The sequence below is a fragment of the Dipodomys spectabilis genome, unplaced genomic scaffold (genome assembly GCF_019054845.1).
Source record: "Dipodomys spectabilis isolate Male_0828 unplaced genomic scaffold, ASM1905484v1 ptg000083l, whole genome shotgun sequence".
NCBI lineage: Eukaryota > Metazoa > Chordata > Mammalia > Rodentia > Heteromyidae > Dipodomys > Dipodomys spectabilis.
In genome coordinates, this window is record NW_024870760.1 from 1,070,270 (window position 1) to 1,084,945 (window position 14,676).

The following is a 14,676-nucleotide window of genomic DNA, read 5'->3' on the forward strand; positions in this document are numbered from 1 at the left end:
CATTTTGTGTGTGGGATGATGTGTATAGATTATATGCAAACACTATTTTGTGTAACAGGCTTGAGTGTCTTGTGATTTCAATACCTGTAGACGTCTTAGGGCCAGTCCTTCACAAAACCAAGGGACCACTGTATGTCCAAAACCTAAATCCAGGTCTTTCTCTGCTCTCACATGTGTCCATCTTCTCCATCTACATCCTCAGGCCAAAACCTTGGAGTCATTCACGAAAGCAGGTTTCACTGGGTGCCGGTGCTCACGCCTGTAATCCTAGCTATTTAGGAGGTTGAGATCTGAGGATCACAGTTCACATTCAGCAGGGGCTGGAAAGTCTGTGAGACTCTTATCTCCAGTTAACCACCAAAAAACTGGAAATGGTGCTGTGGCTTAAAGTGGTAGAGCACTACCCTTGCGCTGAAAAGCTAAGGCCCAGGCCCAGAGTTGAATCCCCATGACCAAAACAAAAAAGAACCAAAACCAAGAAAAGTCTCTTTCACATGCCACAGTAAATCTTATCAAAACTTCTGCTATATTTTCAAAGCACAAGGCAGCTGGTCACCAGTGGCTCATACCTGTAATCCTAGCTACTCAGGAAATAGATCTGAGGATCTTGATTCAAAGCCAGCCAGGCTGGGCAGGAGTCTGTGTATATTTGAGCAAGCAAAAACAAGAACACAGGCCCTGAGTTCAAGCCCCAGCACTCCCCCTCCCCTGTCTTTTTCCTGCTAACAACGCTCATATTTTGATTCCTCAGGTCCTGTACAAGCAAGGCAAATTATCTACCTCTTGAGACACATTCTTAGCCTTGAGTCTACTGCCATTGGTTGTCCCCTCTTGGCAGTGGGTGCTGTTAATACTAGCACAATAGCCTGGTCTGCTCATCCCTCCTCAACCCAGCCTCAGTCCAGGGCACTTTTTGTTGGGTATCCCAGGTCAGTGGATGTAAAAGACCAGGCAAGCTGACTATGGCTCTCAGTGATTGTTGGAACAAGACTGCATTGTGACTTTTCTGGAAAGAATTGTCCACTAATTGGGATGGGTCCTGGGACTTAGGCAACTGGAGAACAGAGAATAGGAAAAGGTGCAAGGGGACACATCTGTGTCTCATAGAACTTGAGAGAGATGGAGGTGACAGGGCTCTAGAGATGAGAGGATTCCTCAGGCCATAAGCAGATATAGAGTCACCAGTCTGTCCTTCTGATGCCCTTTAGATTCCTTCAGTTTTACATGTATGTAAAGCACACTTTTTTTGGTAGCAGAAGTTGTTTTATTAAATAATACTCAGAATTACATATGCATGTAAATACTTTATGGCAATTATAGATAACTATCATGAACATTAACACTCATTATTCATTTTAACAATCTCTTTTGCAAACCAAGTTTAACATGCCTTAGTGATGGCTTATAATATACTCATTATTGACATGCAATTTTTTTTTTGGGTCCGGTCGTGGAGCCTGAACTCTGGGCCTGGGCGGTGTCCTTCAGTTCAAGGCTAGTGCTCTACCACTTGAGCCACAGTGCCACTTCCGGCTTTTTTCTTTTTGCTTATGTGGTGCTGAGGAATCGAACCCAGGACCTCATGCATGCAAGGCAAGTGCTCTACCACTAAGCCGCCTTCCCAGCCCCTTGACATGCAAATTTTATGAAACAAAGTGAAACACACTCTTTATTATTAGTAAATCAAAGTAAAGCCGTGCGCCAGTGGCTCACACCTGTAATCCTAGCTACTCAGGAGGCTGAGATCTGAGGATCGCGGTTCAAAGCCAGCCAGGGGAAGGAAAGTCCATGAGACCCTTATCTAGAAAACTGGAAGGGCGCTGTGGCAGAGTGGTAGAGCACTCGCCTTGAGCTGAAGAGCACAGGGACAGCACCCAAGCCCAGAGTTCAAGCCCCACAACTGACCCCCAAAAATAAATTAATTAAAAAAAAATCACAGTAATCAAAATCACTTGTAACCTGATGGCTTATGCCTGTGAGCCTCGCAGAGGCTGAGGATGGAGGTTTGAAGCCAATCTGGGCAGGACAATGTAAAGCTCTTATCTCTAATTAACCACCACCAAAAAAAAAAAAATCACTAATGGAGCTGTGGCTCACATAGAGCACTAGTTTGGGTGAAAAAGCTAAGAGACATCACCCAGGCCTGAGTTTAAGCCCTGCACAACAAGCAAGCAAGCAAGCAAATAAATAACTTGCAGAACTTGATCCTGCCACCAGATGGCAATATGGACTTACTTCTGGAGGTCAGGACCTTTTCCCCACCCACTTACTCATTGTTTACCAGTTCTGTCCTAGTATCTACATTCTTTTTAAAACTTCTTATCTCAAAATCAAACTATTTTTAAAATTCAAACTGTAATTACAGACTGAAGGAAGCTTTCATTTTGATTCTAAGGATAGGTTTAAAATTCTCCCAACCTTTTAGTGTGATGAGATATTTGACAAGTTTGTTTATCCAAAGTAAAATTGGACTAACTATGGTTATAATATGGGTAGATGGGTAGATTCTTGTGATGAGAGGATACAATGGAATAATACGTTTTAATGGCTAACTTTCATCTGTGTGATTTATTTTGTTGCAAGCATTCATTGTTTTTTTTTTTTGGCCAATCATGGGGCTTGAACTCAGGGCCTGGTCACCGTTCCTGAACTCATCTGATCAAGGCTAGCACTCCACCACTTTGAGCCACAGCACCACTTCAGGTTTTCTGGTGGTTAGAGATAGGAGTATCATGGATTCTTCTGCCCACGCTGGCTTTGAACCTCAATCCTCAAATCTAGTATCCTGAGTAGCTAAGATTACAGGTGTGAGCCACCAGTGCCTGGCTTAAGAAGCCTTTATTTTCTTAAAAAAAAAAAAAAAGCCTTACAATTACAGAAAGCATATGTGTTTATCTCTATTTACCTGATCTTTCAGATGGTGAATAATTCTGTGATTTGTTGGGGGAAGAATTGTGCCCCTCTGAGAAATTACTTCTCATAGCCCTCTTTGCAGTTGTGAGAAGAGTTATATGTGCTACTGCTCTGAATGATCAGAAACACACCAATAGAAACTTCTGGGAGATCATACTCTCCTATTTTAGCTTCTGCTACCTTCTCCTTGGTTTCTTTGCTTTGTTCTAGATTGAAACATGAATTTGATCTGCTCTATCTCTAGTATCCATCTTAAAGCCAGGGACTAAAGACTGGAAGAATTTCAAAATTCTCAGCTCTGATTATTTGAACTATAAAAGAAATGTCAGACCAGATTTCATCTGGAATAGTAATGATGGCCCTAATGTACTTAAATGAGTTGGGACTGCATTTTTTTTGTAGCTCCAGTTTACATGGGACATTAACTAATTTGTATATGTAATGATATGTTTTTCATATTAAGGTTGTCACATGCCCGTATTTGTAGAAGTCTACCTTCATCTTGAAACCTCTTCTTTCTTCCCTCTCTCCACCCTCTCAGCTGACCAAAGGTGACTACTCTGTTCCCAAATCCAGAGGGAAAACTTGAAATTGGGAGTTCTTTGTGCAGAGTTTATATATAGCTCATGTGATGTTGACTGAAATGGCAGAGCTGGCTGAGGCTTCATAAGTTGCCTTTGATATTAGCTCTTTTTCTAAAAAAAAAAAGTGAATCTGAAAATGGCATTGATCCACCTTTACTATTGAAGGATTTTTATTGAAGGGTGGAGAGGCTGGGAGTACAATACTAGGTTTTCAGTTATTTTCCTTCAGCCTTAAAAAAATACCAGTTCATTGTCTTAGGCTTCCCCCATTTCTCTAAGTAGTCAACTGTCACTTTATTTATTGCTTCTTTGTGTATTTTCCTCAGGTTGTGTTTGATTTTCAGTAGTTTTAATCTGATGTGATGAGATGTGGGTTTTATTTTGTTGCTATTCAATTTAGGTATGGAAAGACTCTACACTTTAGGACTCGATACTTTTCATCAATTTTGGGAAGAAATTCCAACATTATTTCTTTCAATGTAGAACCATGCATGTATATCTAAAGTGTCTGCCTGTACCCAAGGTTGAGCTTGTACTCAGGCCTTACATGCCCTGGGACCTGGCACTGGGACTTGGCCCTGAGCCTTTTTTGGTCTCTTGCTTTCTAAGCCCAGGAGGCTGGTCCTCTGGGGCACATTTCTTTGTGGGCTTGTAATAAAGTTCCTCCATTTGACTACCTCTGGCTCCTTGAGCTTTCTTCTACTTCTGAACCCCCAATAGTGGGCCTAACACATTTTATGCCAAATTAGTTATATTTTAGACTCCAATTATTTTATGTTAGGCCTTCTTATTTCAACCTCTTTTGTATCTTATTTCCTCTCTTTTTCTATGCTTTATTCTTGGGCATTTCTCTTGCCTGCCTTCTACTTTATCTCCCTCTTCAGCTACATAGTCTATAGTTAAATCTTCATCCTGATCCTTAATTTTGAGTGTTGTACTTTTCATTTATACAACTTTTTTAAAGAATTTATTCTTATTATAAAGGTGATATGCAGAAGGGTTAAGTTTACACACATCAGGTAATAAGTATATTTCCTATGGTATAGTGTCATCTGTTCTCTCATTCTCTCCCATTCCCTTCCTCCCCTCTCCACCCATGAGTTGTATAGTTCACTTTCATCAGTATCCAGTAAGCTCTACTGCTGCACATTTTCACCATTTTCCCTCAGATTCGGTGTCCTCCTCTAGCCTCCCATAGATAGGCATGAGAATACACTGCATATAAGGTAAAGAATATAGAGTCATCAGAAAATTAAAAAAATTTTTTAAAGTCTTTTGTTTCCATATCTTTGGAGTTCATTTCAGTACGTATAATATTTTTATATAAATATGAAGAGGTGCTTAGCCGTTGCACCTTTGTGATTCTCTCCTGAGACTATCCTCTTTTGGTCTCACTATATGTGAATATCTAGAATCCTGTCTAAAATTTCTTTTTTTTTCTTTTTCCTTTTTATTTTTTTATTGTCAAGGTGATGTACAGAGAGGTTACAGTTATATAAGTAAGGTAATAAGTACATTTCTTGTCAAACTTGTTGCCCCTTCCTTCATTTTTCTCCCCCTTTCCCTCCCCCACCCCTAAGTTGTACAGATTCTTCCAACATATTGTCTTGCGTACAATTTCTTTTTAAAACTAACTTTAGTTCTCCAATAAGATTTAACTTTCATATATTCTCTCCTTCTAAAATTTAGGATAGCTGTTTTAAACACCTGTGCATTATGTCTCTATTGTTTGGAATCCAAATGATGTGTTTTAGTTTTGTTGCTTTTATTATTTTGTAGTATGCTTGCTTATTAGTTTAATTTTAATGTCAGATGTTATATAAACAAAATAGAATAATTTGAGACCTATGATGATTTTATCTTCTTACAGAGATATGAAGTAGTATCTTGGTATAACCTGAGGATCTAGATTTATTAGAGAATTTTTTCGGGGGGAGGATCTGGTTGTAGGCCTGAACTCTGGGCCTGGGCGCTGTCCCTCAGCTCTTCAGCTCAAGGCCAGCACTCTACCACTTTGAGCCACAGCGCCACTTCCGGATTTTTTTTTCTTTTTGCTTATGTGGTGCTGAGGAATCGAACCCAGGGCCTCATGCATGCAAGGCAAGCACTCTACCACTGAGCCACCTTTCCAGCCCGTATTAGAGATTTTTTAAAGTTACTGCTGCTTAGGCTCTAGAACCTAAAGATTCTGACTCTGTTGCTCTGGAGTTGGCCTTGGCCTTCCATAGTCTGTGAAGTAATTGTCTAAGTGATTCTAATGAGTCTCAGGACTGAGACCTGCCCTAACTTAAACTACAAGAAAAGTAGCACAAAAGAGAAAATAAAAGCTTAGTCACTTAGTCTCACAACTATAGTATATCCGTGCATTGTCATAAACTAATAATTTACTATTATAGAACACACAATGATTTTTCTCACAGAAAGTTAGCATATTAATATATGCTTAAATTTAACAACCAAATAAAAATTTTTAATAGGGATAGAAAAAATTAACAAGGTATACTAGAGTCTGTTTCGTAGATATTAATGATACTTCCTAATATTTGTTTTCTTTTTCCTTCCAGGCATCCAGGCTTCTACTGCCTAATCTCCCGAGGTTCTGAGTAGAGTCCTGTGAGCTGTCAGTAGGCTTGTGTAGATGCTCTGTGGCAAAGCATAGAGGATTGAATGTGAGAACTATGTTTACTCTTTCTCCATTGTGTGATGCTTTGTGAGGCCATGGCAGGACGACAGGATGGAATCAGTTTGCTCCAAGTCACTTCATGGGGAACTGCAAGCCTGGAGGTGTGTCCAGAACATAGCTGGTTTTGTGGAGTGAGAAATGTGTGTTAAGCCACTGACATTTGGACATTCTTTGAAATCATAGTGTGGCAAACTTTTCCTATAGTGGGCTGGGGAGTTGAGACTTTACGACTCATGGTCTCTATCATATGAATTCAATATTTCCACTGTAAGCCAGGCACTGGTGGCTCACACCTGTGATACCTAGCTACTCAAGAGGTGTTTAAAGCCAGCCCAGACAGACAAATCGGAAAGACTTATCTCCAATTAACCAGCAAAAGCCAGAAGTGGAGTTGTGGCTCGAGTGGTAAAGTGCCAGCCTTGAGGGCTGGGAAGGTGGCTCAGTGGTAGAGCGCTTGCCTTGCATGCATGAGGCCCTGGGTTCGATTCCTCAGCACCACATAAGCAAAAGGAAAAAAGCCAGAAGTGGCGCTGTGGCTCAAGTGGTAGAGCGCTAGCCTTGAGCTGAAGAGCTGAGGGACAGCACCCAGGCCCAGAGTTCGGGCCCCACGACCGGACCAAAAAAAAAAAAAAAAAAGAACGTAAGGACCTGAGTCCAGGCTTCAGTACTGGCTTCAAAACAAGACCCCCAACTTAACACACTAGCAAAAAGTTGTCATAGATAGTAGGTAAGTGAATGAGCATGCTTATGTTCCAACAAAATTTTATGAACAAAAGTAGGTGGTAGATTTGGTCCATGGGCCATAGTTTGCTAACATCTGCTCTGAGTAAAATCTTTGCTTACTCATATCTTGTTATAAGTATAGTTTTAAATAATAAAATACTGAAACCATTTTAATTAAAAACAGAAACAAGTAGAGTCATCTACTAGTGCTACTTAAATCTAGTTAATGTAAGCAAGTGAAGTAATTGATGTAAATAGAGGAGGAAATAAGATTTTTAAATTTTTAGAACAATAATAAACCAGCAACAGGACAGTTTGTTAAAAAGAATTAGGTAGATATACTGCATAAAATCAATAGCCTCTGTGTGTGTGTGTGTGTGTGTGTGTGTGTGTGTGTGTGTGTGTGTGTGTGTGTGTATAAATCTACTATAAATACCAAATAATAGAACCCTATATGATGAAAAAGAGAATTCACAATTGCGGTATAAATCACACATTCCGGAGTACATTGAACAAGAGAGTTCCAGTATCTATATGAAGAATAGTAGAATGTAAACATTTGTTCAGAAAACATTCCCTGATGGAAAGACATAGCATCACAAAAATTTCACTTTTTCCATAATTATATTTAGAAAACAAAATGAGAATAACCAAGAAAATTTTTGGGAAAAAAACTGACAAAAAGAAAAAGCAGCCAAATCTTAAAATTTATTGTAAAACCAACAAAAGAAAACATTAGGGTTTTTGGCTGGCATGTGCGGGGGTAGGGGATGAGAAAACAGAATTAGGAAAGCAAAGAGCAAAACAAACCCACAATCACTCCAAAGCTATTTATGAAAAAGTTTCTGTCATATGCCATATGTATGATGTATCTGGTTAGATAACAAGGTGTGTGTGTGTGTGTGTGTGTGTGTGTGTGTGTGCGCATGGAGTTTTAGATGAAAAATTAATTGCTAATGATGTTTATGTTAGAACGGGAGAATTTTTTTCCTCTATATTTTTAGGTGTTAGTCATCAAATCAGAAAAATAAAGCATTAAAGATTGTACAATAGCCAGGTGCCAGTGGCTCATGCTGTAATGCTAGCTGCTAAGGAGGCTGAGATCTGAGGATCACAGTTCAAAGCCAGCCCGGGCAGGACAGTAGTCCGTGAGACTCTTATCTCCAATTAACCACCAGAAAATTGGAAGTGGTGGTGTGGCTCAAATGGTAGAGCACTAGCCTTGAGCTGAAGAGTTCAAGGACAGCATCCAGGCCCAGAGTTCAAGCATCAAAACCACCACCAACAACAAAAAAAATTGTACAATAATGGAAACCAAGTAAAGAAATAAAATCATGAATATGTCATATTTGCACAGTAGTACTTTACATATATTAATATTTGAATTTTCAGGACAGTTCTATAATGTAGGTATTATTGACCCATCTTTCCAATGGGAAAACAGGTATGGTTAAGTAACTTACCAGATGTCACATGGCCCATTGGTGGCAGAACCAGGATTTGGAAAAAATTGTCTATTCCAAGTCTGGGCTCTCTATCATTGCTGTATTTGGGGTACAGTGCAGCACTAGTGACTGGAATGAGCTTTTCCCCAGCTAGCCATATCCTTTCTCCCATACCTCAGAGCTTTGCCTTTCCTTGCTCAGCTCCCTCCTGCCTGCTCTGCTGCTCTACAGCCCCCAGTTGCCTCTGCCTCTGTGTCTGTAGGGCAGTCAGAGAAGACTCCATTGCTTTGGTGCTCTTCATCCAGAGCATCCAGGCATTTCTTACAATCAAAGCTCTGGGAGAGGGCTGGGAAGGTGGCTCAGTGGTAGAGCACTTGCCTTGCATGCCTGAGGCCCTGGGTTCGATTCCTCAGCACCACATAAGAAAAAAAGAAAAAAGCCGGAAGTGGCGCTGTGGCTCAAGTAGTAGAGCGCTAGCCTTGAGCTGAAGAGCTGAGGGACAGCGCCCAGGCCCAGAGTTCAGGCCCCATGACCGGACCCAAAAAAAAAAACCCCAAAAAAACAACAAATCAAAGCTCTGGGAGAATGCTCAACACAGCCTCTGGGTAATCAGCAGTTGGCTAAGGTCACCAGCACCCTGGTCATGATGGTAGGCCCCCAAAGTCTAGTTCACACATACATTGTTGCCAGGACCTGGCCATGGCTCATTTCTTGGAATGCGGCCATGGGTGTGGCTATCTTTTGGAGAAGAGCAATCCGCTTATAGGTCTGAGGTGTGAGTGAAACCTAGGGTTCTCAGCTCTGGAGCCCAGGTAAACCCTCCAAAAGACATCTTGGACTTGTCCTTACGTGCCTGGAATTTTCACGTTAGCTGGGGACACTTTGGCTTTCTAGCATGCAGCTGGTCTAGAGGACAGTAGGTTTCTTTAGTAGAGCAACAGGCTTTGTTGGCTATCACACCCATGGGCCCTGCCCTCTTGGACTGGTAGATAGTTCCTATCACATACTATGGAAAGGCTTCTCTCATAGGTCCTTGAATGTTTAGGTTACACATTTGCTCTCTTCTATAAGTTTGTGATGGCCCAAGTATTGGGCTTATACTGACTCTTCCTGTTATAGATTAGAATTAGTGGTTATCAGTCAGAAGTTAATTAAATCTAGAATGCATATATCCTCTAACCCTAGCTCTTGGGTGCCACCTGACCTATACTACACCCGTGAGAGGAATATGGAAGATGGCCGTGAGTCCATAAGACTTAAAGCTGCATAAAATCATTAGCTATTCAGTTAAGTGCATTTTCTGAATGAGAACAAGAGTAGTATGATTTAAGTCATGAATGAATGAAAAACATGGCAGCACTGCTCGTGCTAATGCTATGGTTTGGGTCTGGAGTCCCCTAAAGACCATGTGTGAAAGGATTGGTCTCCAGCTAGTGACACTATTGGGTGGTAGTGGAAGCTTTAAGAGGCAAGGCTTAGTGGGAAGAAGTGAGGTCACTGTGGGCATGCCCTTGAAGCATATAGAGGAACCCTAACTCCTTCATCTTTTTATCTTTGTTTCCTACTCACTAAACATGACTGACAAAGCAAGTCACTTGGCCAGCTGAAATTTACATGGCAAGGGACATACTCTACTTGTTCATGAGAGAAACTATGTGGCCAGATTATGAAGGATGGGAATGTAGGGGTGTGGAGAAATGGGACCACTAGGACTCAATCTGTCACATAGAGATTTGAACCTGTGGAGGCCCCCATTACTAAGCATGGCTGTGCTGCATGGCCATGCATATATGGCTTGCATCTGGTGCTGAATCTTGGTCTTAGGAGGCATCTGTTGCCAAATAAAAACAAAAGGGCTGGGGGTGCAGTGGTAGAGTACGTGGTTAGCATGGGCAAGGCTCTGAGTTTGATCCTTAGCATGAGACACACACACACACACACACACACGTGTGCGAGCATGCATGAGAGTGAGAGCAAGAGAGAGAGAGACAGAATATTATGTGTCTCATTGCTGGGATTTCATGAAGGAAAAACTACTTAAGAGCATACAGTCTACCAGAGTATTCACAAATATGGAATAATAGAAGTAACTAAGGCAAAATAGCTCAGGTGGCTTGTTGGGTTCTGGCATTTTAAAGGAACATGAGGGGAACTTTTTAGTCAGTTAACTCAGGGATGGAGAAGGTAGCTGGATGAGCCAGGGCCTCCTGTGGAATGATTCATTAGGAGCTTGAGTCCTGTCTCCTCTCCAGCACTGTAGATAGCAGTAGCTGTAGAAAAAGCCACAGTAGAGATGTGGTGTGATTATGGTCTCTCTCTTTCCTACCCCCATTCATGCAGGACTTTAGCCATAATATGTTGTATTGGTAGTATGGAGAAGATGGTGGCAGCTGTCATGTTTCAAAGTGGAATCTTTAGAGTGATGTAAATAGATCATCAGGGCAGACTCCTGTGGTTTAATGATGGTGGCTTCATAAGAAGAGACTGAGAGAGACCAAAAGGCATAGAAATATACTCATGTTCCTTATCTCTCACCATGGATGCTCTGTTATTTAGGGCTCTGCCAAGAAGACCATCACCAGATGTGACGCTTCAGCTTTCCACCTCCAGAATGTGAACCAAAAACAAATTCCTTTTCTTTCTGAAGTGAGCCTGCCTCAGGTATTTCATTATAGTGATGAAAAGTGGACTAATAAAAATTTGCTTCTAGTTCTTCCATGAATGCAGAACAAGTAAGTGTGCAGGTCAGGGTAGAGCCTGCCGGTGAGGGTGTGCCTTCACATCCTTTCCCAGAGACCAAGATGTCAGTGGTCACTGGCCAATAATGATAGTAAATGAGTAACTTTCCTATTAAGTCTGCAAAGGAAACTTTTATGAGCTACCAGAATGTATGCTGAGATGCTTTTATGTGAAAACTAATTAGGTTGTTCATTACAAAAGGAGCACATGTTGAAAATTTATGAAACTTATGCGATCCCCAAATAACCAGTCTTTCTGGTGTCATTATCAAATGCCACCAGCTGTTTTTCATTTTGATGGTGGAGCTTCTGTTTAATCAACATCCATCAATCAATTCCACCAATTCACCAGGATATGTTGAGTGAGGACAACAGAAATTGCAAATGACATAGTCACAGCCTTCAAAGACTGGGAAGTCTGTGGAGAACAATGAATGTGCATTTTGGGTATGAGGCAGTCAGGACTACAGGATTGCTGCACAGGGGGAGGTCTATGTGGGGCAAAGGAACTCTGGGAGGCTAGGCAGAAAATGTGAGATGGAGTCAGACCTGAAGTAACAGCGGGATTTATGTAAAGGTGGGGAGGAAAAGCATTCCAGGAGTGAGCCCAGGTTGGAGAGCGATCGAGGATCCCAAGCACCTGGTGTGTTTGGGGGAATTGAGTGGACACCTTCAATAGGGTACTCGATGCCACTTCTCTCTAGGGGTGGCAGGCAGGGGAGAGGTGGTGCTACAGAACTTTTCAATGTGACAAGAGCCCTGAAATGCATTGCAGGGAGGATCGTAGTTCTTTTGACAAAGTTATGGTTGGATCAGGCCAGCTATGAGTGAGAGGTGTGAGAGCCAAGCGTGCCAAGCCCATCTGACTTAGCAACTCTCACATGCAAGGGTTAGGTGAGAATCTACATGGTTTGAAACAAGTTCCTGAATTTCTCTGCCTCAGTTTGCTCATCTGTAAACTGTAGATAATGATAGGCTGCTAGGAGTATAGGTCAATCAGGTGCTTGTTGTTTAGGTCTTCATGTTCTAGGATCCCAGGCCACCTGGGAAATCTAGTACAACTCAAAATAGAATTGAAAATAGGTCTATTGCTCAGAGGTCACACCCTTATGGGGTAGGGCTTTATCTTCCAGTGAAGCTTATTTAGTGTGCCTAGATGATTAAGAAACTGGGTGACGATGACCTTGCAGCTGGTAGATTTGTGAGTGCCAGATTGTTTTTCTGACCTGTGAGCAGCCTTGTCTATGAGCTTTGTGGCATGCAGGGTCACTGCCACTTGGGTCAATGGGCCAAGATGGCTCCTAAGGGCAGATACATGGGCCTCCAGTGACCAGCACAAGTTCAGGCTGCATCCACACCCTCCATGCACACATAGCGGGGCTCTGCAAAAGAACTCTGTCATGGGAACATTTCCCTACCCCCACCCCCACCCCCAGCCCAGGCGCTTGAACTCTGGGCCTGGGTGCTTTCCTTGAGCTCCTTTTGCTCAAGGCTAGCACTCTATCACTTGAGCCACAGCACAACTTCAGCTTTTTCTACAAATAATTGGTATAAGAGTCTCATGGACTTCCTGCCTGGGCTGGCTTTGAACCACAATTACCAGATCTTAGCCTCCTGAGTAGGTAGGATTACAACTGTGAGCTACATACCCAGTGAACATTTCCTTTTTGCCCATAGAATTTATGTACATCATGAATACTGTGATTACATTGACCTAGTAAATTACATTTACTGTTGCTTTTGTAGTAAATGTTTTTTATTGCCACCTTTTACATATGCTTTTTAGACCTAGGAAAGAAAGAGAAAATCTCGAGTGCAGCTCCAGTTCTTCACTTTTACAAAGAAACTAGCAAGCTCTTTGTGAACCAGACAGGCACTTGGATCCCAGGAGTCAAGTGCAGGAGGAAACAGGGCAGATGCCTGTCAGACTCTACTTGCCTCCCCTTGGAGCTAACAAAGCCTGGGGAACACAGGCTTTAGGGATCCCATCCAGTGGCCAGCCCAGGGCTGCTTCACACACTGAAGAGTGGGTAAGAAGCCAATGTGCTGACTCTGAGGGGACTGATCCTTGCCTCCAGGGACTGTCTGATTTCCATGTTTACACCCTGCCTTGACTATATAGGGCTCAGGATGCAACAGTGGGCCCCAGTCTCTGGTACAGTATCATTTTGGTGAGTCAGTTTCAGAGCCCACTCAGCCAAAATAAGCAACAGCCAGAGACAAAACTTTTTTTTTTTTTTTCTGCATCAAGTTACAGAAAATAGTCCAAGGTGCACCACAAATTTGAAGAAATTCCTTCTATTGGATTCTGTCCTTTTCTTTGGTGGAAAGTAAATTCATATAAAACAGGTTTGTGGTGTGTAAGAGAATGAGAAAGGAGAGAGTAAGAATATGAACTGATCCTCATTAAAGTGCTCAGCTTTCTAGTTGTGCAGGTGTGCTCTATCAGCACCACCTTTATCCCTGCAATGTGTCCTGGTTGTTTATTTAATCTAATGAAAGTTGTAGTTGCCTGTTTTTGCTGTAACCTTAGATGTACACAGTATAATAAAATTAACTCACAGGTCCTGTTCAATTGCTCTTAAGCCTGGCCCCCATGATCCAGTGCATAGGAACTGCAGAACAGACTGGTAAAGGATATGATCTGCCCGTACAGACAGGTGGAATGCCAGCATCTCTCTCTTACTATTCAAAATCTCCATCACATTATAGTAGCTGCTGACTCTGGGATGACAAATCAAGGAGACCCAACCATCCCCTACCCCTACCCTACAGAAACAAATGATACTCAAAAATAGAGGTCCAAAGGTGTCTTGCTCCTGACAGTCTATCAGGACCTTCCCCTTCTGAACATACTCTGAGTTCAGCCCTCTCCTTTCCTCTCCTCCTTTCCCCTCTCTCTCTTCCTCCTCCTTCCTCCTTTTCTCTTTTTTTCCTCCCTCCCTCCCTCTCTTGTCTTCAATTAACCACTCAAACAACAACAACAAAACCCCAAAACAACCCCGAAGTGAAGCTGTGGCTTAAGGTGGTAGAGCACTAGCCTTGAGCTGAAGAGCTCAGGGACAGTGCCCAGGCCCAGAGTTCAAGCCCCACAACCAACAATAAATAGGCAGATAGATAAATAAAAAGAAAGAAAAGGTTGCATTATGTAGCCCAAGGTGGCTTTGAACTCATAATCCTCTTGCTTCAGCTTCCTAAGTGCTGGGATTATAGGTATGTATCACCACACCCAGCTTCTCTATTTAAAATATTTTAAATGGAGCATTGTAATTTCCTAATAATCCAAATTAATTTAAGTACCCTTTAAAGCTGAGTGGTTGAGAAAGCACATATGGAGAGCTCTAATTTTTCTTCTGGGAAGTGCGAGTAGGACAGAGCCTACCCGCAAGCTGGTGAAGAGGGGTGGCTAGGGCTCTTCCTGGGGTCTATGCACCCTAGGCTTGCATGAAGCCTTGGTATCAAGTTTCTTGGATTGTCTTCAGACTCAGTTTCCCCATTTGGGCTCACAAGGTGACCTTTCTACAGTTCCACTGACTTCAGCAATTCCCTCTGAGTCGAGGCACTGTTATTACCTCACCTTTTCAGCATGT